At 39.2% G+C, this 23,687-nt stretch overlaps 1 long non-coding RNA gene across 1 annotated transcript; it reads right to left on the bottom strand.

Annotated features, from left to right (window-relative positions):
- Positions 1 to 4,434: 4,434 nt before the first annotated feature.
- LOC145806034 (uncharacterized) lies at positions 4,435 to 23,185 on the bottom strand. Its single transcript, XR_014348457.1, has 3 exons — positions 22,832 to 23,185; positions 22,436 to 22,489; positions 4,435 to 4,653 (listed from the first exon to the last, which is right to left on the bottom strand). It is a non-coding gene; the product is annotated as an uncharacterized LOC145806034 (long non-coding RNA).
- Between the last annotated feature and the right edge of the window lie 502 nt (positions 23,186 to 23,687).

Below are 23,687 nucleotides of genomic sequence, written 5' to 3' on the forward strand. Positions count from 1 at the left end.
ATAAAAAAAATTAAAAAAATAAAAGAATTAGGGATAGAGACAGAGAGTGCTGCAAATGTGAAATCCAAATAAGAGTTCATCACTATAGCAACATTCCAACATAAGAATGTTCACATGAGATGGAAAAAGTATTGGCAAAACTGGGCCCCTTTCAGTTTCCTTCATATTTGGGATCAGCCATCACATAGTGGCAAGCAATCACCAAGACAAATATGAAAATGCCAAGAAAGTTGGCAAAGAATTCCAAGTCTTGATCATCAATCATCTGCCAAAGCACAAACAATTCCCCATATTAAGTACCGCAGACCACACTGTAGCACTTTATGCTTCCTATTATAATAGAACTATATTTGACCCTTTGATTACCTTAATTGAGAACCTTTTTAGTTGTTATTTAAGCCTTGGTTAAGGTGTTACCATAGTGGTTGGGTGAGATTGAATCAAAAACTCCAAATTTGAATAAATATTATTGAGTAGTTTCACTCTTTCATCATTTTCTCTCTCCATACTCTGAATCTTGATGTGAGGCTAGAACCATTGGAAAGCTTACTTCCAGGGCTTCAATTTGGACACAAAAACAACCCTAAACGGAGTCCGGACGAGAGAGTTATACCTGTTTAAATTTCGAGTTTCTGTGCTGGAAGCATGCTCGCTCGAGTGAGCTTTTCTTCACTCGAGCGAACTACGCGATTTTCATAAATTTTGGGAGCTTCTTTTGTATGCTCGAGCAACCACGTCGCTAACAGACATTATAAAGTGACTTTTTGACCCTAAAACTCTATTTTTTCCCCCTCACTTCTCCTCCTATCCTCCAAAACGAAACTCTAACCTTCCAAACTATTGATTTCTCTTCTATTTACCCAAGATTCAGCCCAAATCTTTCAAGATGGTTGAAGAGCAAGCATAGATCAAGACTTCTATCGATTGCTTTACAATTTCATTGGAGTTTTAAGTTAGGTCTTCATCTTTAGCTTCAAATCTTGAGCTGCGAATCTTGAGGTAGGGATTTCCTTGTACCTTTTCAATACCTCATCTATAGATAGATATGTGGTAGATTTGTATTACATAAAAATCATATCCATTATGGATTTCTTTGAAAGTCATGAAAGGGAACCTAGGGTTTGTTATTTGGGAATGAGATTGTTAAATTGATTGTTGTTTGGGTTAATTGGGGAGTAATCTAGCATATTTATGTTGAAAGAAGAAAAAACCCTAATTTAATGTTTTGACTTGGTGAATTAAAAATGGGTAAAGTTCAATAATGTTTGTAAATTGTTATTATGGGTTGTGTAAATGTGTTAATAGCTAAAAAGGAGAATTAACTATGGCATTGGAATTATTTTGGATTGAACGTATTAAATTGAGTTGGGTTATGGCTTTGATATCCATGGAATTAGTTTTGTGAAATGAAATGAATGGATTGGGATAAAGAGTGGAGTATGTTAACTTGGAAAAAAAGAGAATTGATTTTTGAAAATGAAGAATGAAATCATATGTGAATTTCAGAAATTAACTTGAGTTTGGATTATGAATATTTTATTTTACTATTGTTGTTGTTAGATTTAAAATCTCATGAGAGTTGAATTATTATAATACGTGTGTTGAATACATGCATTTAGAGGTTTTGTCCTTGGTCATCGGTGGAGGATGACATTGTTGTGTTGAATTGTTGTGTATGTATTATACTTGTGTTGGTTGTAATTTGTTGAATAGTTTATGCGTATGCATTACACTTGTTGGTTATACTTTGTCATGTTATGATGATTGGTAATGTATACTACGCTGAGAATGAGAGGTACCATTACCTTCCAGCTAGCGCCTGGAGAATTGGTCGCGCTTAGAATGAGAGGTACCAGTACCTTCCAGCTAGCGCCTGGAGAACTTGGCAAAGATACCATTACCTTCCAGTCGGTGTCTAGTAAATTGGCATTTCATTGTGGAAAGGTGTATACTTGGCTTACGGTGCTTAAGGCAGGTAGAGCAGAACTTATTTATCATTATTCTCTCAGTGTATCTGGGTATGTTATGGGTTATGATGGTTATAGTTTTGGAAGGCCGACTTGCCTCATTTGTTGATTAGATTCTTGTTGGTTGCTTACTGTTTCCTGTTGTACTAAAGGTATGCATGTATAGATATGAATGTGTTGGAAACGGGCGTAAGTACTGTATTGAGATTGTGAATAATGTGAAGGATATTGGATACTTGTGAATATGTTTTGAAAAGGTAAATCAAGTGCAAGTCCGGAAAGTAAGAGAAAACGTAAAAACGTAATGGACTTGGTGAAATTGTTTTCTAGAATTTGTTGTTGTCATATGAATTTTGGAAAAAGGTAATAAGAAGACTTACGTTATTGAATGAAATGAATGATTTTGAGAAAAGTTCTTATATACGTATATTTCTATATAAACTGTTACATTATTATTATAGTATGAGACTCAGCATTCATGATCATAGTTATCTGTAAGTTGTTATTGTTTAGGATCATGTTGAGATCCCTACTGGACTATATGTTCATCTCACGTTGCTAATCCTTTTTCAAGTAAACATCGAGAAGTGTTTCAAGGTCATAGATCTTCTTTACTTGTTGGCCACGGGGCCTTTTATTTGTGGACAGAATGCCATTGATGTAAAAGGGTTAAACCCTTCCTCTTAGTTTAAAAGATATAAGCTTACGGGCAATTTATTTAATTACAACTTTTGTTGCATTCATATTATATTCAGATGAGAGAATCTTTATTCATGTGTTCTTGTAAATATAAAGAATTTACGTATGTTATCTCTGAAATTAAATCTATAATAGTGATTTGGTAATGGAATCCCAGTAATAGAAAGGCGGGGCATTACACACACACCCGATTATTAAAAAAAAAAAAAAAGTTCCGCAAACCAAATTAACTCTTATCAAATACCAGAAGTACAATTATCAGATTAACTAAAATTATAATAACTGTAACAAGAAATAGAAGATGAATAAAACAATGGCTTGCAGGAATTGTACTTTCTACAACAAGATTCGAAAAATGCAATATCAAGTGAATGGCAACAATTTGGACCAAAAAAAAAATAATAATAAATATAAAAGAAGAAGAAATGAATAGCAAGAATTTACTCAAATTTTAGGAACAATTCCCTACAAACCATGACAATGCAAAAACTAAAATTGCATAGGAAACTTGACAGTTTGCTATGCCTGATCACTTTTGAATACATAGCTAAAGTTAGGGGTGTGCATAATACCGCCGAAACCGCCGAAACCGCCAAAACCGCACCGAACCGCACCGCCAAGGCAAATTCGTTATTATTTGTCAATCGAACCGCCGGTTTTTGGTAAGAAAAATGGCAAATTTTAGTGACACTTTTATCAATCCGCCGGTTTCTATTTTTCTTCCAAACCGCACCGACCCGCACCGCTATTAAATCATGTTTTATAGGATTCTAAAAATTCTTTTTTATTTAAGTTTGCTTATTGTTCTATACCTTAGAATATAGTATTACATTACTGCTCGAGGGAAATTTTATGTATTGTATTTGATCATTGTAGCTTCCACAGATGCTTGTAATGAACTGATGGCATAGTCATTGATATTATCATGTTGTTGCTACACTTGCTGCATCAGAAGAAAGCTTCGCAAGATACTTAACATCACGATATCTCTCGTCTTTTTTTTACTCTTTGATTTAAGTTTTGTAATTTGAATTATATTTTTTATAAACCGCCAATCCGCCCGAACCGCCAAGGCAAATCCGCCATTATTTGCCAACCGAACTGCCGGTTTTTGATAAGAAAAATGGCAAATTCTAGTGACACTTTTATCAATCCGCCACCCGCCATACGGTTTCTATTTTTCTCTCAAACCGCACCGACCCGCACCGCGCACACCCCTAGCTAAAGTCATGCGCAAGTTATTAATACAAAGTCATTAAAGAGTAATATTCTCTCAAAGAAACAAATAATTCAATAATGGAATACACACCATGTATTGGGTGTCGGAGAATCGCACACGCACACCCAAAAAAAAACAAAAAAAGAAACTCAATCAAGTTCAAATGTACCACAGAGACAAGGTTTGGGGTGCATTTAGATGTTTTTAATTCAAATGGAAAAGTTTCAATTGATTATGTGGTTTGGTCTTCAACTCAAGTGAAGATTTTATATTTCCCTTTGCAATGGCAATAGTTCGTGCCCTCATAATATGTAGTTTACTAAATTCGTACATACGTCAACTTTACCCTCAATTTTTCCATTTCTATATTTTTTTTACTTTAATTAGTAAAATGTTATCGGCAAGTGAGACAATTGTAAGGTTGAGCTAGATAAGTAGTAAATGTGTAACGCCCTCAAAATAAACCCATATTTCATATATTCATGATACAAGAAATTGACAATATATTCAAGAGAATAAAGTTTACATTTATTCATCACAGTATTTATCACAAAAGTATTATATGTTGATAACAAAAGTAAATGCCCTACGAGCTTACAACTTTCCAAGCCAATACTTGGTTGCAAAAAAGAGAGTACTAACTCATACACATTAAGCCATCGGCTTGAATTTACATGTAATACACAAAAAGGTAAACAACAAAAAAAAAGAGTCTTCAGCCTCTAAGCCTTCCAAGCTATGTCCTTGGAAGTGGCATATCACCTGAACCTGAAAATGATGTCCCATATAGGGTGAGCCAATGCCTAGTAGAGATATACTAAACCAAGTATAAGAAATAACTAAAACAATAGCATTCGATATATGGTTGACACTTATAAACCAACTTACAACACTTTTTAATTCAACATCAAGTACATCCATTTTTTCATTTCAGTTTCCTTCACTTATACAGTTTCGATTCATAATTATGGCTCAGAACCCAGCCAAACAATTCAATGAGACTATAACACATATTAAAACACTTCCATACTTCACAATTCACATGAGAATATAACTCATATTAAAACACTTCTATATTTCAAGTGCTACATAGATTTGTTGTATCAGTGGAGTCCATCCCCTATCTCCTCCCAAACAGGTTTGAGAGTCCATCCCCTATCTCCTCTCAAACCATGAAGTACATCCCCCATCTCCTCCCAAACAATATACATATACAATGTATTTAAACACTTATCATATACAATGATCAATTAATACACACATTTGTTGTATTATTCCAACCGTCATATTCAATGACATATTCAATGTGATTAGTTTCAGTTTTCCCTAATCATCATACAATGTCTACAACAATCAAGACTATCCTCCACCGATAGCTCAAAACAGTTATCTCTAAACAGATAATAAATTTATCAACAGATAAAATATCGACATTTTCATAGGTGAATGATTAAATTATCCAACTACACCATTTACTCCCATAATTTTCCAATTTCATGAATTTCACTTCAATTCCACATTTCTCCAAATTAATTATTCAAATTAATTATTCAACATAATTAGGACATTTTTCCCTTTTCTCAATATTAGCCCAAAGGCTCAATTTCATCGATTTAACAACAACAATTTCATTTTTCAATGTCTCATACACACATAGGTTTTAACATTTGAAAACCCCCTTATTATAACCTCAAATCAAACGCTAACTTTCTCAAAATTTCCCAACAACACCATCTAATCAAAATGACTAAAATTTATGTTAAAACTCATAGAATAGAGTAGGTTATCCCTACCTTAATTTTCGGAGCTCAAAGGAGAAGAGAGGTGAAACTCAAAGTGTTCCAAATCCACAACTTTTCGGATTGAAATGTAACCCACACCAAGCTCCACACTTTTAACAAAGGGACTAGGGTAGAAATACACTAGAACTAGATGGATTTGAAGAGAGAAGTGGTGGTTTAGAGAGAGAGGCAGCCGTTCTAGGGTTTGAAAGAGAAATGAGATGAAAAAGTGAAGAAGAAGAAGCTGCTGCCAACTGATAAATTCGAGGCTCACTCGAGCGAAGGAGTGGTCACTCGAGCGACTAGACACAAGGAAACCTCGCTCGAGCGTAGAAAGCCTCGCTCGAGCCAACAAATCAAAGCTTCAGGTCTGCAACCCAGAAGCATGCTAGAGTGAAGAAAAGCTCGCTCGAGCGAAGAAACCCAAAACATAGACCCCGCTCGCTCGAGCGAAGGAAAGCTCGCTCGAGCGAAGAATTGCAACCTTCAGGTCCAGAACCAGACGCAAGCTCGAGCGTAAGACTACTCGCTTGAGCCACCAGACACATCACCAAACTTTCGCTCGAGCGAAGAATCTAAAACACAGAGCTCGCTCGAGCGACAAAAGTCTCGCTCGAGCGAAGACACCAAAATCTGGACAGCAACCATTTGTTTCAAAACACTCCCAACCTGATACAAACCTGTCCAACACATCCTAAAATTCAAATATAAGGAATTAAATGACGGAAATGAAACAAATGCAATAATACTCAACCGCGGAACCTAAGTCCAGAATACTGTACATAAAGGGAAAAACCCGGGATCGCTATAAAATGAAATCAATCACTGTTTATAATATCATTACAATAACAAGTTCATAGCACACAACCAAATAATCAATGTTAATTAAGAAATAACATGTTGCAAAATAAACTTTGATTTACTTGAATATATTTATAGGGCAATTACTATATGTTAGAGGTTACTTATTTCATCCATTCAATCATGATCTGAAACACAATTAGATATCCATATGATACAAACATTCAAGAGAATGCAAGTAATCTACTGTACATAACATACATACTCTCAAAAAAAAAAATCTTTCATGAAAGCAAAACAAAAAATGAAGAATCAAAATCAAATAGATAAAGGTAACCAAGATGTGTCAGTATCAATAAACAGCAATACCTATGCTCTTCAGTTCAAATGGGATAAAGCCTTTCACAAACATTTTTAAAAGCTTGGTTCTGAAGCTCTATAGAGAGGTTCTTAAGCTCTTCATTAGACTAAATATGTTACTACTTTAGCTTGAACCTCCACAGTTAAGGGGGAAAAAATCTAGAAAAAGTTATGGCATTTGATTTGAGCAAAAGTTGCCGCCGCTCTAGAAACCTTGACAGTAGCATAAGAAAAAAAAGTTGGACAAAACCTGTTACACTGCCTTAAAGGTTCAGGAGAATTTCAGTTTTAACTATTTTCAATCTCTTCAATGCAATCACCATAGTTTATGGGTCAAATTAAGAAGGCTCTAAGCTTAATGAAAAGACTAAGGTATGTATTAGACCAAATGCACGAGTGCAAAACTCTCATTACTGGTAATTTTAATTGTTTTCCTTCCATTTGCAAGTTTTTGATCTACTTAACTACCACACCAGAAATGCTCGCAATGAGTACTTCATCAATGTATTCCATTTGTGCATTGCAGAGGACTGGTGTGGGGATATATTTTCTGAGTACCAACACGTGGCCAAGGTGACGCTGACGTGTCAGCCGAGGTGCCACGTGTCCTGATCATGACGCCAAGGTTATCTCGGTTAGGCCGAGGTTATCTCCGAAGATATCGAAATCCGAGATAAACAGATAAGGCACAAGAGTCCTAGAATGAGGAAGGACTTTAGCATGGATAATGATAACACTCTTAGGGAGTTTATCTTTATCTATTGAAGAGTCCAAGATAAGCACTGAGCTAAAGTCCATTAGAGCAAGGCTTCTATTGAGACTATGATTGAGTTAACTATAAAAGAGAGGCACCCTCATGGGTCTAAGGTATGTCTTTTATACTCTGTCTAGTGAGTTAAGCACTATTGGTTATCTTTGAGAGATACACTGACTTGATCGTCGGAGTGCCCTCGGGTGGACAAACCACCGCCGCAATCTTCTCTTTCTGTTGCAGGTCAGGCAGGCGCCATCTATTCTGCCAGTGCTCTCTAGCTGAATACTGAGTTGGCAGTGTGATCGGAAATTCACTCACATAATTTGGCGCCGTCTGTGGGAAAGAAAGGAGAATAGATGGCCAACGACGGACAGAAGGATAAGGTTGGGGACGAAATCCTTGCTGGGAGTGGAAAACACGTTGACCCAAATGTGGAGGAAGATGGTCGCAATGAGGAGACTCAGAACCAAAATCACGGCAAAAAAGACGTCGGCCAGGGAGGCGACGTGCCAAAGAAACCAGATCGAAGTGGATACTACAACGAGGACGATCTCCAGGTATGGAAGGATAGATGCCTGCGGATGGATGAAGAGGTGAAAGAGATGGCAAACAAGTTAGCAGACCTGTAATCGGTCATCAATTTTATGATGTAAAATAACGTCATGCAGCTACCATTCCCGCTGCAAGACACGCCGATTCCAGCGGCCAATACCCAGAAAGGAGGGCAGAAACCAATCCCAATAGCCCCTCAGAACAACAGAAGTGAAAGACACTCTTACCGACCTTAAAGGGAGGTCGGGCGAGGAGAGTCGAGAAGGGAAGAATCGCAGAGGATGCATCGCACCAAGGAAGCAGACCCCAGAGAACATCGGCATGTTCAAAGGTAGGAGCTATGTTTCGACACAACTTATGGAGAAAGGTCAAAAAGGGCTCATAACGAAACTGAGAGCAGTGCACCTAAAAGACTAAAATCAGGAGATAGCCGAGCACCTGGACGGACAAAGGAGGACTTGAGAGATTACCTCAAGAGGAAGCAACAGAATGCCGATGCTGAGGTAACCTCCCCTGATAAGCTGAGAACACCCTTCTCAGTGGAATTGGACAAATTTGAGGCACCGAAGAGATTCAGTATGCCGAGGTTCCAAATATACGATGGTAAGTCAAACCCCAACTTCCACGTTGGATTATACTTGAACTCAATGGCATTGTATAGTGGGAACGAGCCGTTGCTCTGCAAAGTGTTCCCCTCATCGTTCGGGGAGATTGCATCAGATTGGTTTCACAAACTACCGAAGGGAAGCGTGAAGACCTGGGAAGGCCTGGCCGAGATGTTTGTGGCCAGGTCATGACAAACAAGCTGCAGCCATTGAGGGTGAATGCATTGATGGCTCTGAAAATCAGTAAGGATGAAGGCCTTAGAGCCTATGCAAAAAGGTACTATGAGGTGTTCAACCGAATACCAGAGTGTAATCAAGAGGTAGCAGTCGTATCTTTCAAGAACGGCCTAAAAGACGACTATCCACTACGAAAATCTTTGGCAAAGACATTGCCAAAAAGCATGGAAGAGCTCATGGCTAGAATCGAGAAGTATGCCAAAGCTGAGGAAGATACATCGAGGATTAAGGAGACAAAGCAAGAGAAAGGAAACGGCTCGCCGAAGCGAGGCCGAGGTAACAATGGATCCAGCAAACAAGAGATAGGACTGAGGGCTACACAAGCAGTTACGACTGTGTTCCGAATCCCAATTTACAAAGTCCTGGACAAAATTCGGAACCAACCCTATTTCAGAACACGAGCAAGGGCACTAGGAGAGTTTATGGGAAGAAACCTTGGCAGAGATTATGCTTACCACAATGAAGATGGGCACATGACTCAGGGTTGTAGAGCCTTGAAAACACACTTAGAAGACCTGGTAAGGCAAGGCCATCTGAGAGACCTTGTCGATGAGGCCAGGACAAGGGAAGAACATGCAAGATTGCCTCAGGCGACAGCAGCTCCACCTCCTCCAGCACAGCAACCTTAAGTATGAGGACCTTGGGTAATTAATGTAATTCACTCGAAGGTCAACGAAAACGAGATTCGAGGCGAGACCCAGAAGATAAAACACCTACAGCATGTCTACCAAGTCGGGGAGAAGAGATATCGGGCAGAAGAGTGCCAAGGACCAGTAGTGTCCTTTACTGAAGCCGACCTTGAGATGGTGCAGCATCCACATAACGATGCCTTGGTAGTATCCCTCCAGGTTGGGGAATGCCAAGTGAAACGCATCTCAATCAACCAAGGCATCTCTTGTGACATCATGTACGTCAGATGTTACAAGGAGCTTGCCCTTCACCCAGACGACATGGAGCAATCCAATAGCCCATTGGTTGGGTTCAATGGAATGCCAACATGGCCACTAGGAACGACGAGCTTGGAGGTGCAGGCTGGCACCAAGAAGATAAAGACAGAGTTCACCGTAATCGACACACCCTCCCCTTACAATATCATCTTGGGAAGGCCGTGGTTGCATGCGATGGGGGCTGTTCCCTCAACATTGCATCAATTATTGCGATTTCCAACAGAACATGGGATAGAGGAGATCAGAGGAGATCAACTGCAGGCAAAGAATTGCTCCATGGCAACAATGAAATCTACCTACAGCATACGAGAACCAGAGAAGGCAGAGATCGAAGGCAAGGACGTGGAGGTCCTAGAGGATGTCGGCAAGGAGCCAACCGAGAAGAGTGAAGAAACACTGAAGAAAATCCTCGCCCAAGAAGGGGATGAAGAACGCTTCTTTCTTCTCGGCTCGGGCTTAGCTGAAGAAGAGGAAAAATAGTTAGAAGCTTTTTTAAGAGCAAATGTTGAGATGTCTGCTTGGACGCCTTATGAAATGTCTGGCATAGACCCCAAGGTCACTTGCCATAAACTGAATGTTGATAGATCGGCAAAACCCGTAATCCAACAAGCAAGAAGACCGACGTTGATACATGTCGAAGCAGTGGAAGAGGAAGTAGACAGACTTTTGGAGGCCAGGGCCATTCGAGAGGTAAATTACCCGACATGGCTATCAAACACAATGGTGGCGAAGAAAAAGAATGGTAAATGGAGGGTCTGCGTGGACTTTACCAGCCTGAACAAGGCTTGTCCCAAAGACAGTTTTCCTCTACCCAAGATTGACCAGCTGGTAGACACCACTTCAGGGCATGGAAGAATGAGCTTCCTGAATGCCTACAGGGGATACCATCAGATAGCCATGCATCCCCCAGATGAGGAGAAGACTGCGTTTATCACCCCAAAAGGTCTATACTGCTATAGAGTGATGCCTTTTGGGTTGAAAAACGCAGGAGCAACTTACCAAAGACTGGTAACCAAGATGTTCAAACACTTGATTAGCGAAACAGTGGAAGTTTACATCGATGACATGGTCATGAAGACCAAAGAACCTAAAGGTCATCTGGCCAACCTGAAAACAGTCTTTAACATCCTTAAAACATATCGGCTCCGACTCAATGCAGCGAAGTGTGCATTTGGAGTGGGATCTGGTAAGTTTTTGGGATACCTGGTGACTAGAAGGGGCATTGAGGCTAGCCCAGATTAGATTAAGGCCATTCTGGAATTGAAGAGCCCAACGTCGGCAAAACAGGTACAAATGTTGACTGGAAGGGCCGCAGCCCTAAATAGGTTCATCAGCAGAAACTCAGACAAGTGCAAACCTTTCTTCAACTTAGTGAAGAAAGCCACAGATTTTTTATGGACAGAAGAATGCGAGGTCGCCCTGGCCGACTTGAAGAAGTATTTGACCACAGCTCCAGTTCTTTCAAATCCAGAACCTGGGGAGGAGTTGTTTTTGTACTTAGCAGTCTCAGAACACGCAGTAAGCGCAGTGGTAATCCGAGAAGAAAAAAGGGAGCAAAGGGCTGTTTATTATGTAAGCAAAACCCTGGCCGATGAAGAAACAAGATATCTACCCTTAGAAAAATTGGCACTGGTTTTAGTCATGGCTTCAAAGAAACTGAACCATTACTTCTAGACTCATAAAATCGTGGTGCTAACTGAACACCCCTTGAAGTCCTTGCTGCAACAAGGAGACCTGACAGGAAGAATAGCCAAATGGGCAGTGGCCTTGGGACAGTATGACTTGGAGTACAGACCCAGAATAGCAATCAAAGGCCAAGTTTTGGCCGACTTCATGGCCGAGTTCACACCAGAATCCATTGTACATCGGGCTCCGTTGAGCCGAGGTGAACGATGTCCAAGCAAGCAAGGAGGAGCCCAGCCGAATGCAACAGAACAAAGGAAAAAGGAAAAACTCAGACCCTGCAGCATTTACATCGGTGACTCCTTTCGACTGTTTGTCAATGGGAGCTCAAACCGACAAGAAGCAGGGGTAGGAGTAGTACTGATATCTGCAGATGGACAGATAGTGGAACGGTCCATTCATTTGGGGTTCAAGGCCTCAAACAATAAAACAGAGTATGAAGTATTGATTGCAGGACTGAAGTTGGCAATAGTAGCTGAAGCAAATGAAGTAATAGTCTTCTGCGACTCCCAGCTCATAGTCAACCAGACAACGGGCGAGTTTGCAGCCCATGATGAAAGGATGTCGGCCTATGCAAAAGAGGTCAACAGGCTGGTGGCCTTGTTTCAGAATTGCCGACTGCATCAAGTTAGCCGAGATGATAACAGTCACGCTGATGCACTGGCCAACCTGGCTAGTGCAATACAACCTGGAAAAGCAAGGATGATAATGGTCGACTACTTATCGGGCGAGAGCATCGAATCACTAACCACAGAGCGTGAAGCAATGTGTGTGGACATGGGACCAAGTTGGATAGATGCAATTATTGCATTCCTGAAAGAAAGAAAGCTGCCAGATAACCACAAGGAGGCACACAAGATCAGATTGAAGTCGGCAAGATTCAGTCTGACAGCAGAATGACATCTTTACAGAAGATCCTTCACTGAACCCCTTTTAAGGTATGTGCATCCCTCACAAGTTGAAGATTTTTTATATGAAATACATGAAGAAGTTTGTGGAAGCCACGCTGAGGGCAGATCATTTGCCCATAGGGCCATTACGCAGGGGTATTGGTGGCCCTACATGCAGAGAGATGTAGAGAAGCCTATGTGAAAAAGTGTGAAAAGTGTCAAAGGTTTGCACCTCTGATACACTAACCAGCAGCAGACCTGAACCCAGTATCCAGTCCTTGGTCGTTTGCCCAATGGGGCATAGATCTCGTTGGGCAACTGCCCCAAGCAACTGGACAAAGGAAATATCTGCTGGTAGCAATAGATTACTTCACCAAGTGGTTAGAAGCTAAGCCCCTAGCCAAGATCCGAGATGTGGACGTGAAGAACTTCATATGGATAAATATCATCACCAAATTTGGGATTCCAAGAGCAATAGTTGCTAACAATGGAACACAATTTGACAGTAAGCTAATCAAGAGCTTTTGTACAAAGTTCAAAATCAAGAATTACTTTTCTACCCTGAGTTTTCCTCAGAGCAATGGACAAGCAGAAGCATCCAACAAAGTCATCTTGGATGGGATTAAGAAGAGGTTGCAAGCAGCAAAGGGAAAATGGGTGGATGAACTGCCAAGTGTACTTTGGGCATATCGGACTACGCCGAGAAGATCAATAGGGGAATCCCCTTTTGCCATGGCCTATGGCACAGAAGCTGTCATTCTACTAGAGGTCGGCATCCCAAGGATCAGAACCCAGGGAGTAGAGAATGAGACTAATGATGTACTCTTAGCCTAAGATCTGGATCTTTTAGAAGAAAGAATGAAAAAAGCTGTAATTCAGCTTGCAGCGTACCAGCAGCAGCTTGCCAGGGCTTATAATAAGAAGGTCAACCCAAGGGAATTTCAAGTCGACGACCTAGTCTTGAGAAAAGTCGTCGCCAACAAAAAGGATCCCAGAGAGGGTAAGCTTGGCCCAAATTGGGAGGGACCCTACAAAATCACTTCGGTATTGGGCAATGGGGCATATCGGCTTGAAGATAATGAGGGCAAAGAGTTGCCAAGACCTTGAAATACTTGTAATTTGAAATTTTTCTATCATTAGATCTTCCTTGTTTTTTTTGGTGAAGTAATGAATAAAATTTTTAGCAGAATTCTTCTACATTTATGACTGATAAGATACTCGCCGATGTTTCTAGAATACATACGTAATGAGAACCCAAGTGGAACTTAAGTTCACATTAGGGGGCAGAGAGTTGGAAAACGGTTCTAACACTTATTGAAACTTGAGAAAAGTTTATAAGTTGAAGTTAAACCGAGATTATGTTTAACACTTGTTGAAACTTAAAAAGTTTATAAATTGAAGTTAAACTGAGATTATGTTTAACACTTGTTGAAACTTAAAAAGTTTACAAGTTGAAATTAAACCGAGATTATGTTTAAACACTTGTTTAAACTTGAAAAAAGTTTACAAGTTGAAGTTAAACCGAGATTATGTTTAACACTTGTTGAAACTTAAAAAGTTTACAAGTTGAAGTTAAACTGAGATTATGTTTAACACTTGTTGAAACTTAAAAAGTTTACAAGATTAAATTGAGATTATGTTTAACACTTGTTAAAACTTCAAAAGTTTACAAGATTAAACCGAGATTATGTTTAACACTTGTTGAAACTTAAAAAGTTTACAAGTTGAAGTTAAACCGAGATTATGTTTAACACATGTTGAAACTTAAAAAGTTTACAAGTTGACGTTAAACCGAGATCATGTTTAGCACTTGTCGAAACTTGAGAAAAGTTTATAAGTTGAAGTTGGACTAAGGTTAAGCACTTGTTGAAATTTTATGAAAAATTTACAAGCTGAAACCAAGGTTATGCTAAGAAAGGTTCTTGGGTACTTGCCGAGGTAAATCATCAGTTTGTATAACCAAGGTGTGTCACCCCGAGAAGGTTGCACAAAGATTGAAGTGTATATTAAAGATATGCAAAATATTTTAAGTATGGAATTATACAAGAGTAGTGAAGAGAAGGCAAACATACAAACGTTCAAAACAAAGAAATTGTATTTATAAGAAGGCACTTCGGCCATATGAAGAGCTTACACTGTTTCAAAAGAAAGACAAAAATACAGAGCACAGAAGAAAAAGAAAAACATAAAATTAAGATTCTTCAGTATCATTAGCAGGCTGGGTTTAGACTTTAAAGGACTGTTGAGAAGACATCTCGGCAGCCTTCTCAGCCGCAAGCTCGGCGTCAATTTCTTGAAGGGTCAGATCGAGGCTCTTGTCGGCAAGGGGCACGTCTGATGACACCTTCTCAGGAATAGCATCCTTAGGGACTTCCTCACCCTCCTCATCTTGAGTCAAGTCCAGGACTTGCTCATTCAGAGAAGGAGACTTGGTCCCAGCAACCTCCTTTGATTTCCTCACCAAGGTCTCCTCCTCGGACTCAGATTCGTTGTCGGATTAAGTTAGAATAGGAGGGAATAGAAGAGGAATGACGTCGGCATTCCTGAGGGGTGAGTCCGCGGGGACTTCAAGCTTTTTTAGCAAAGTCATCCAACTAAGGGTAAAACCCTTGTTGCATGCTTGCTTTACTTGCCTTTCATAGTCTGCCGTGACATCGGTCACCCCCTCGTTGTACCCCTTCTGGTCGGCCTCCTTCAGCTCAGCGTCTTTGGTGGCCAGGGCATCCTGAAGTTCTTTTTGGGCTTGGGCCATCTTTTCCTCAGACTCTTTCCTTTGGGCCTCAAGAACCTTGTTAATGGCCTCAGCAGCACTTGCTTTTTCATCAGCATCGTCCTTAGCTTTAATGGCAACCTCGGCCTAGTCTTCTAACTTTTTCATTTTTTATTGTAAGCTTTTGTTGGCCTTTTGCAGACTAGCAACTTCTCTCTTCTTATCGGCCAGTTCTTTCCGGTTCTCAAAGGATTGTATTGAGAATGAAAGAGCATGCTGGATGGCCTGAAAATGAACAAGACGAAAGTTATTAGAAAATTTTCTAAGTGCAAGAAAGAAAGAAAAATGACCACATAAAGACACTCACTTGGACAGAGCGCTGAAGCATCAGAGCATAGTTTTCATACTCACTCAACTCGGTGTTTCAGTCGAGATTGCCAGAAAGAAGCAGAGCAGTACTAAGGGCAACGCCGACATTAATGTAATAACCCGACCCTTGTTTATGATTCTGGTATACTTTCAGTCCCCGAATCTGTGCCTTTATATGCTTATTGTGAAACTCCATGTAGAATTAAGTGTAATTAAGTAAACTTTATGATTATAGATTTATATCTGTTTAATAAGAAAACATATCTGTCACAATTAAAATGGTTGGATCGGGAATTGAAAGCCTTAGGAGATCAATAATTCGAAATTAATTTTATATTTGAGATCAGCATGATTTTTAAGCCATGATAAGCATTTTTGTGAAATTTCAATTTGGAGTGATTAAACTGAATCAATTTTGTCCTATTCAATTGTTATATATATATATAATGAATGCTTTAGCCATTTGACATAATATATATGTATGCTTAAGTCATTTGACTTTGAACCTAAAAACTAAAATATCTCCTGAGAGGGTAAGGAGAGGAGAATGAGGGAGAAAGAAGAGAGGTCTTCCAAGGAAGAGATTGAGAAGGTTTGAGGGATTTAAAAGCTCAAGGTATGTTTATTATACTTTAATTAACTCCTCTCTTGAATATGGGTAAGAATTTCTTGGGTATTCACATAAGTTGGGGTTTGAATAGGTGTTTTCATCATTTAATTAATGGTGTTAATTGGAACCATGTAAAGGAAATTGCATTATATTCTTAGTTCTACATATTTGCATCCAATTATGTGTGTAATAGATCTATGTGTGTGTTTAGATGTTAAAGAAAATGAATTATAGTGTAGTAGTGAAGATCAAGACCCAAGTTATGTTGAGATTGTTATGTGTTATGATGTCTATGTACATGATTTTTGAACCATACTTCATCAATTAAAGGACCTATTTGAGCCTTAAGAATACTCACCAAAAAATGGGATTTTGTCTAAATTTCGAACTGCATTCTGTCCAGATCGCCGCACGTGCGGGGCTCACTGCCGCACGTGCGGGGCTCACAGCCGCACGTGCGGCCCAAGCTGAAAAAAAATGTTCGGCTCCGTTTTGCGTGCTCGACCCTCAGATATTTTTAAAATATTTTTCTGATGATCTTAAGATGGCGGTAAATTCATTTGAAACGTAATGAGTCAGGAAATAATTTAACAAGGAAAGAGGGAAGTTAATTTGTGAACTTTGTATGTGTGTAGGACACGCTTCAGGGGGAAGTAGCGCTCCACCTCAACACTGTGAGTAGTAGTACTGTAATCGTACGTTTATTTACCGTTAACCATTTTATTCTTAACGTTCTGTTTTACACAAGCAATTACGTTAACATTTACGTTGTTTGAAGATCGGTGAGAACATTGAAAGATGATGTGTACCTTGGTATGACTCTGGAATTCCTTTGTATTCTGTTTATGGTTAATGGTTATTATTAATGTGCTATAGCCTGTAAATTACCTAAGACTCCGTACAAGAAGTATTAATACTATGCAAGTAGTTAACGGGAAGAAATTATGACTATAAACTCCGCTTAATGGAGATATGATATTTGAACGTCCTATCAGGGACTCTTATAATCTTATTTGGTTCGACACATGTTTCATGACATAGACATTTGCTTAGAAATGAACGAAATAAAAATCGGATAGAACCATTGGTTGCCTTAAATGTCAAGAATTGAGTATCAATGATATTTATTCACCTTATGGTATGAATATGAGAGCATGCTATTTTGCTACTAAGAGACCTGAAGTCGTTTAGTATCTACGACATGAATGTAAAGGTTTATCATCATTATGTAAACCACGTTAGAAAGTATATTGCTCTGTCTCTGTTAAGCGTACTGTGATGACGATGATAACGATATAACAAGAAATGCTTTATTTTTTTGATATGTATGTTTTGAACCAGTAAATGACTGTCCTTATATATATAAAAGTATTCAGGACATCTTTAGCACAAGGCCCTTGCCCGGGAGTAATAATACCGTGGTTCAGGTATTACTGGAAGTCCCTTTACGGAACTAAAAGGTATGCTCTATATTGATTTATTAGCGCTATTGAATGTACCATGTATAGTCAAACATGAATTCTGATTTCTGTTATGATTCAAGCATAATTAAGAACATGTATGACCTTGTTTCTGTTTATCCGTTCTGTTTATGTTATGCACTGACATAATATGAATTATTCGGTCTTCACGACCTATTTCGGGTATGGAACAAAGTGTTGTGCGGAACTAAGTGCTGCAATGCGAGTCACCTCTAGAATCCATGCGAGCCACCTCTTGAGTCCATACATACATGAACTAGGCTTAAAGCCAATCTGGGCCAGAGGCCATTCTGTATTTCTAATATGGAACAAAGTGTTGTACGAAACTAAGTGCTGCAAGGCGAGCCACCTCTAGAATTCGTACGAGCCACCTCTTGAATCCATACACATGTGAAAGTTATAAGGCCTATGGCCATTCTGTATAAGTTGTTATGATATAAAGCAAAGTGCTACACGGAACTAAGTGCTACGTTGTGAGTCACCTTTAGAATCCGCGTGAGACACCTCTTGAATTCATACCAGTATGTTCAAGGGCTTAACGCCAAATTATCCAAGGGCTTGATGCCACTATGTTTAAGGGCTTCACGCCACAATGTTCAAGGGCTTTACGCCACTCTATTCAAGGGCTTACAGCCATTATGCTTCAAGATGTTATGTTTCAAGCCATTATGTTTAAAGTTTAAGCCTAAGACCATTCTGGAAACAATTATAAGATTAAGTTAACTATGTGTTCTCTGCACTTATGTTTGTACATTATAAATCAAGTTAATCATTAAATTGTTTACGTACCACTATTCACTGAGCTTGACTCACCCTGTGTTATGTTTATTCTGTAGGCACTCCATCTGGAGGTCAGTCAAAACCCGTGGCATCCGTTCCTCTTTTGTCAACCCCGGAGTGTCCAGGCACTTAAGTGAAGGCAACTATTTTATGGACTTTTGCTAAGCTTTTGGTTTTGTACCCTGATTATTTGTCTAAGGTTGTAGTGTATATAATCCTTTTACTTCTTATTGTTTTTGTTACGCCCAATTATAAGGGCTGGGTCTGTATATGTATCTGTCCATAGCTAAATTCTCAGATGCATGCCACTGTATGTTTGTTTGCCTTATGTTCCGTTTATGATCCTGGCATGATAGTGGTCGCTCAATGGATATAGTTCTTTTATTTATGTTAATTTATATTGTTAAATGCTTCCGTTCAAGCCCCATATGTTAGGTATACCAGGTTAAGTGTCCGTTTCTACTTAGGTCATGCCCGAACTTTTAGGGGCGAGTTTGGGGCGTGACAATTAATGTCATCAGCGTTGTCGCTAGCCCTAACTGGCTTATCCTCCAGTGTGATTTGGGGAGCCCAAGGGGAATCCTGCTTTCGAGACCCCGATGTGGTTGCAGAAGATGACCTTGGCTTCTTTGATTTTGGGGATTCAGAAGGTTGGGCCTCGGCTGGCCTCTTCTCGACAGCAAATGTAGTTCTCTCGCTCGAAGCTAATTTTGAGATTGGCAAAGTATCTTCAGTGTCAATTTGAGTCATCTTTGCCTTTGGCTGAGCCTTCTTGATCCTTTTTGTCTTCGACTTTGGCTGGGTTGGCGCTGATTGGGCATCAACTGAATCAGGAATATCGGTCAAAAGATCCTTAGCAACTGCTTTTTGGCAGCAAAAACTGTTCGACATCGTTGACGGCGCTGGGATATTGGGATCAGATATGGAGCTGAAGTTGATGGCTGATCTGCTAGGTCAGAAGTTGATCCTTGATCTGGCCGAGATGTAGAGGCAGCTTGAGGAGTTGTAGCGGAAGGCGGAGAAAGGCTTTTCTTCTTCTTCTTCTTGGGGACGTCGGGAAGAGCTGACTTGTAGGTATGAATGAAATTGAGTATAAGAGGGGCCTTCCGTTTGAGGACTGGCAAATCCAACAGTTTCCTCAAGCCTTTGCTGGGAAAGAAAGACTGACGGAAGCCCTTTGGTGGCTGAGGAAGAGCTGCAAGAAAAGTAGACATTGGAAGCAAATAAAGTATTGAAGACTTTAAAACAAACAAGTTAATATGGACACAAGGCTCTTACCATTGCCCTCTACAAAAACTGTTCGAGGAAGAGGGTAAAGATGGAGGTCCTCATCTGGAGCAAACTTCCAGTTCCCCGAGGTAATGAAGTAATCGTCTCCAGCTCCCTTGTTGGAGTCTGGGAGGTCGGCTACGATTTTGTACTCTGTGGATCTCGGCTTGAGGTAGTAAACGTAGCTCGTGTCTTTTTTGAGGCCACACATGGTGTAGCAATACTGGATATCGGCTAAGGTAACCCTAACGTTTTCTTGTTTGGCTAAGGCTATGATGCCATTAATGACTCGGTAGGAGTTGATGGCAAGCTGCATTGGGTTCAACTTATAATAATGGATGATCTCACGAAAAAGGATATTGAGTGGGAGCCGAAGTCCGCACTCGATGAAAGCTACAACAGGAAGGGGCATAGAATCAGCTGTGGGCATGATGGAGTCATCCTCCCCAGCTAACCTCAGATGAACGTCGGCCGGGATGTCAAACTCTTGCCTAAAGTGCTCTAATTTGCTCGGGGTATCTACCCTATGCTTCCACATACCCATAACGACGGCCTGAATTAAAAGAGCTGGACTTCAGAAAAAGGGAGCTTTAAGAAAGGGTTATTAGGACTTCGGCAAAAACCTAAAGTATGTGCTGGGTAAGAATTTGTGAAAATAGTTTCAGTTTTTTCTAAAAAATCGTGGGTTCTACAAACAAATCCCAAAACCTAGATTTATGGAAACGAAGATCAAAGGCACGAATCTGGAAAAGTCACAAGAAAACAGAAACAGGTAATGCGATTCAGAGTCAAGAATAGTGAAGGATCATCAAGAAACACAAGACAGATGTAACAGGCCAAGAACAGTGGCAACAGTCAACAAATGTGTGAAACAGTGTGAATTCGAGACATAAAATGGGCAGAAACAAAAGCGTAAGATAAACGTGCTCAAATACATGATTCGTAAATCAAATACTTGAGCAAAAACAGCTGCAGCAATAGATAAATGAAGCGAAACTTCTTGAAAAGCAACAAGAAACTGAAACCAAGAGGAACGGTGACTTACCAGAAAAAAGGAAGCCGATGTTGAGTTCGCCAAAGTCAGACGAACGGTAGCAGCGGGGAAGAGTAGCAAGAGTCTCACCGGAGGAGGTGAACAACGGTGGCAGCAGAGCTTGAAAGCTTGGAACAATGGAAGATTTGAAAAGGCTAGAGAGAGAGAGCTTCTGAAACGATGTAAAGTGGAAAGATGAGGGAAAGAAACAAGTTTTGTCAAAACTTGAAACGGCGGCAAAAAGGGCAATTAATGCGCCTAGAACAAACGCATGCGTCAGACGGCGCATGTAGGTACAAGACGACTTACAGACGCGCCCGGAATACGATCCAGTAAAAGGAAGACGCGTGGCTGAAACGGTTGAGTTATTTTGCATGACAGCTCATACGCGTGAAGGAGATCTTGGAATCTTTAAACCTTAAAGAGACATGTCGGCCTATATGATGATCTCGGCTGAGAGACTTTAAACCGACGTATTGGTAGGAAGTACCGATATAGGTTCCATCACCTTAGAATGCCGAGGTAATAGAACCTAGGGGGCAGTTATGGGGATATGTTTTATGAGTACCAACACGTGGCCAAGGTGACGCCGACGTGTCAGCCGAGGTGCCACATGTCCTGGTCATGACGCCAAGGTTATCTCGGTTAGGCCGAGGTTATCTCCGAAGATATCGGAATCCGAGATAAGCAGATAAGGCACAAGAGTCCTAGAATGAGGAAGGACTTTAGCATGAATAAGGATAACACTCTTAGGGAGTTTATCTTTATCTATTGAAGAGTTCAGGATAAGCACTGAGCTAAAGTCCATTAAAGCAAGACTTCTATTGGGACTAAGATTGAGTTAACTATAAAAGAGAGGCACCCTCATGGGTCTAAGGTATGTCTTTTATGCTCTGTTTAGTGAGTTAAGCACTATTGGTTATCTTTGAGAGATATACTGACTTGATCGTCGGAGTGCCCTCGGGTGGATGAACCACCGCCGGAATCTTCTCTTTCTGTTGCAGGTCAGGCAGGTACCATCTATTCTGCCAATGCTCTCCAACTGATTACTAAGTTGGTAGTGTGATCGAAAATTTACTCACACAACTGGGCAATTCTAAAAGAGTCAAGGGAATAATATTAGTTATGGACATGCATTTGTCCATTGACTGTTGTTTCAAGCCCTGCTGCAAACACATTCCTAAGGACTTAGAAGATAAACAGAAATTCAATCCAAATAGAGTTCAAAATACCCTTTTATATTGGTGTGGAAACAGGTGGTACAACCATGAGATGTCTCTCTAGAGGGTTTTAACCTAAGTAACTTTCTTTGATGGCCAAGGTTAAACAGGGTTGGGATCACAAAATATTTATTAATTTCCAAAGTGTGGTTCACAATGTTATATTATTGGTGTAGTTTTTTGTGGAAATTGTAATCCATTATTCATACTAATAAAGAAACACAATTTCAACAGAGGAAATAGACTCCCGAGCTTTCAGGTAATGTTATTAATAAATATATTTTATCGTCATTTTCAACCGCCAACCAAAATTCTCATTTCAAACAAAACTTGGAAGAAAGAGAATACCAAAAGGAAAACTCAATGTGAACTTTTTTGCAAGAAACAAAATACAACAACAATTGCAGAAAAAGAAAAAGACAACAAAGAGAGAGCAAATAATATTGAAAAAACCAATCATATTCTTACCTCCCCTTACTGATAAGCTGTAAACCTTCAAAAAACAACAACAAACAAATAAACCTACAAAAACAATAAATGATACTGAAAATCAAAACAAAAAACTACAAGAAATATATATATATATATATTGCAGGAAGGGAAAAAAATTGCATATTTTCTATTTATATTTTCATAGGCATATTAGCAAACAGGTGGTGTGCACAGGAAGCCATGAAGAGAATTCGTGGGTTATTTTAGTCAGGCATATTATCGAACAATTGGTACGCATAATTTCTCCACACATTAACAAACACGAAAAACATACCAATCAGACATGAACATCTTAGTATAAGACAAACAATGAACATAAAGCCAACAAGAAGAGCAAGAAGAAGGTGGTGCAAAATTTAAATGTTGCCCAACCAATTCTTCTACAAAGTGGCACTCCAAGATTGTAAAATCGAGGTACACCAAACAGAGGAAGCTTGTAGAAGCAAAGCACTTCAATTGGTTGGATAGTCGGCATGGGTTGATGAAGAGCTTGCTAGTGAAACATGAATTGATGAAGAGCTTGCCCAGCAATCTTCAAGGAGGGTGAATTTTGCCATTTCCACATCGTTAGATGCACCGGCTAAGTTTGAGAATTGCTACAATAATATACAGTGGGTTTGGTTTGAGTTTTTTGGATAAAGTTTTTTGAAAATTGAGTTTTTTGATTTTCGTGTTTTTTTATTTTTAGTGAATATTTTTAAAATTTTAAACATTTTTTTTACTTTTTTAGATGCACCTTACTTAGATGTGTCTAAAAAGTAAAAAAAAATTATGAAAAAATATTTTAAAAAATTAAGAAATAATAAAAATACAAAAAACGTACTAAATTCTTGTATTTTTTTGTATTTTTGGTATTTAGTGAATTTTTAAAAGATTTTTTTTTATAATTTTTTTACTTTTTAGGTGTATTTATGTTAGATGTGTCTAAAAAGTAAAAAAATTGCATAAAATATTAAAAAGATTCAGTAAAAACAAAAAAACACGAAAAATAAGAGTGTAGAATTTTCTAAAAACTGTTTTTAAAAAATGGGAACCAAGCAAAGTGACTTTTTATTTTTTACGAAAAAATGTAAAATATATTAAATTTGAAGTAATGTGATAAATAAATGATGTAATTTAAATAAAATGATTATAAGTTAAATAAAATAAGGTGCATGCCAAACAATCACTCAGATTTTGTTGCTTTTATAGACAGGTATAGATGTTATAGGTTATAGATATTGAACAT

The sequence above is a fragment of the Camellia sinensis genome, chromosome 13 (genome assembly GCF_055761805.1).
Source record: "Camellia sinensis isolate YWXY chromosome 13, ASM5576180v1, whole genome shotgun sequence".
In the NCBI taxonomy this organism is placed as follows: Eukaryota; Viridiplantae; Streptophyta; class Magnoliopsida; order Ericales; family Theaceae; genus Camellia; species Camellia sinensis.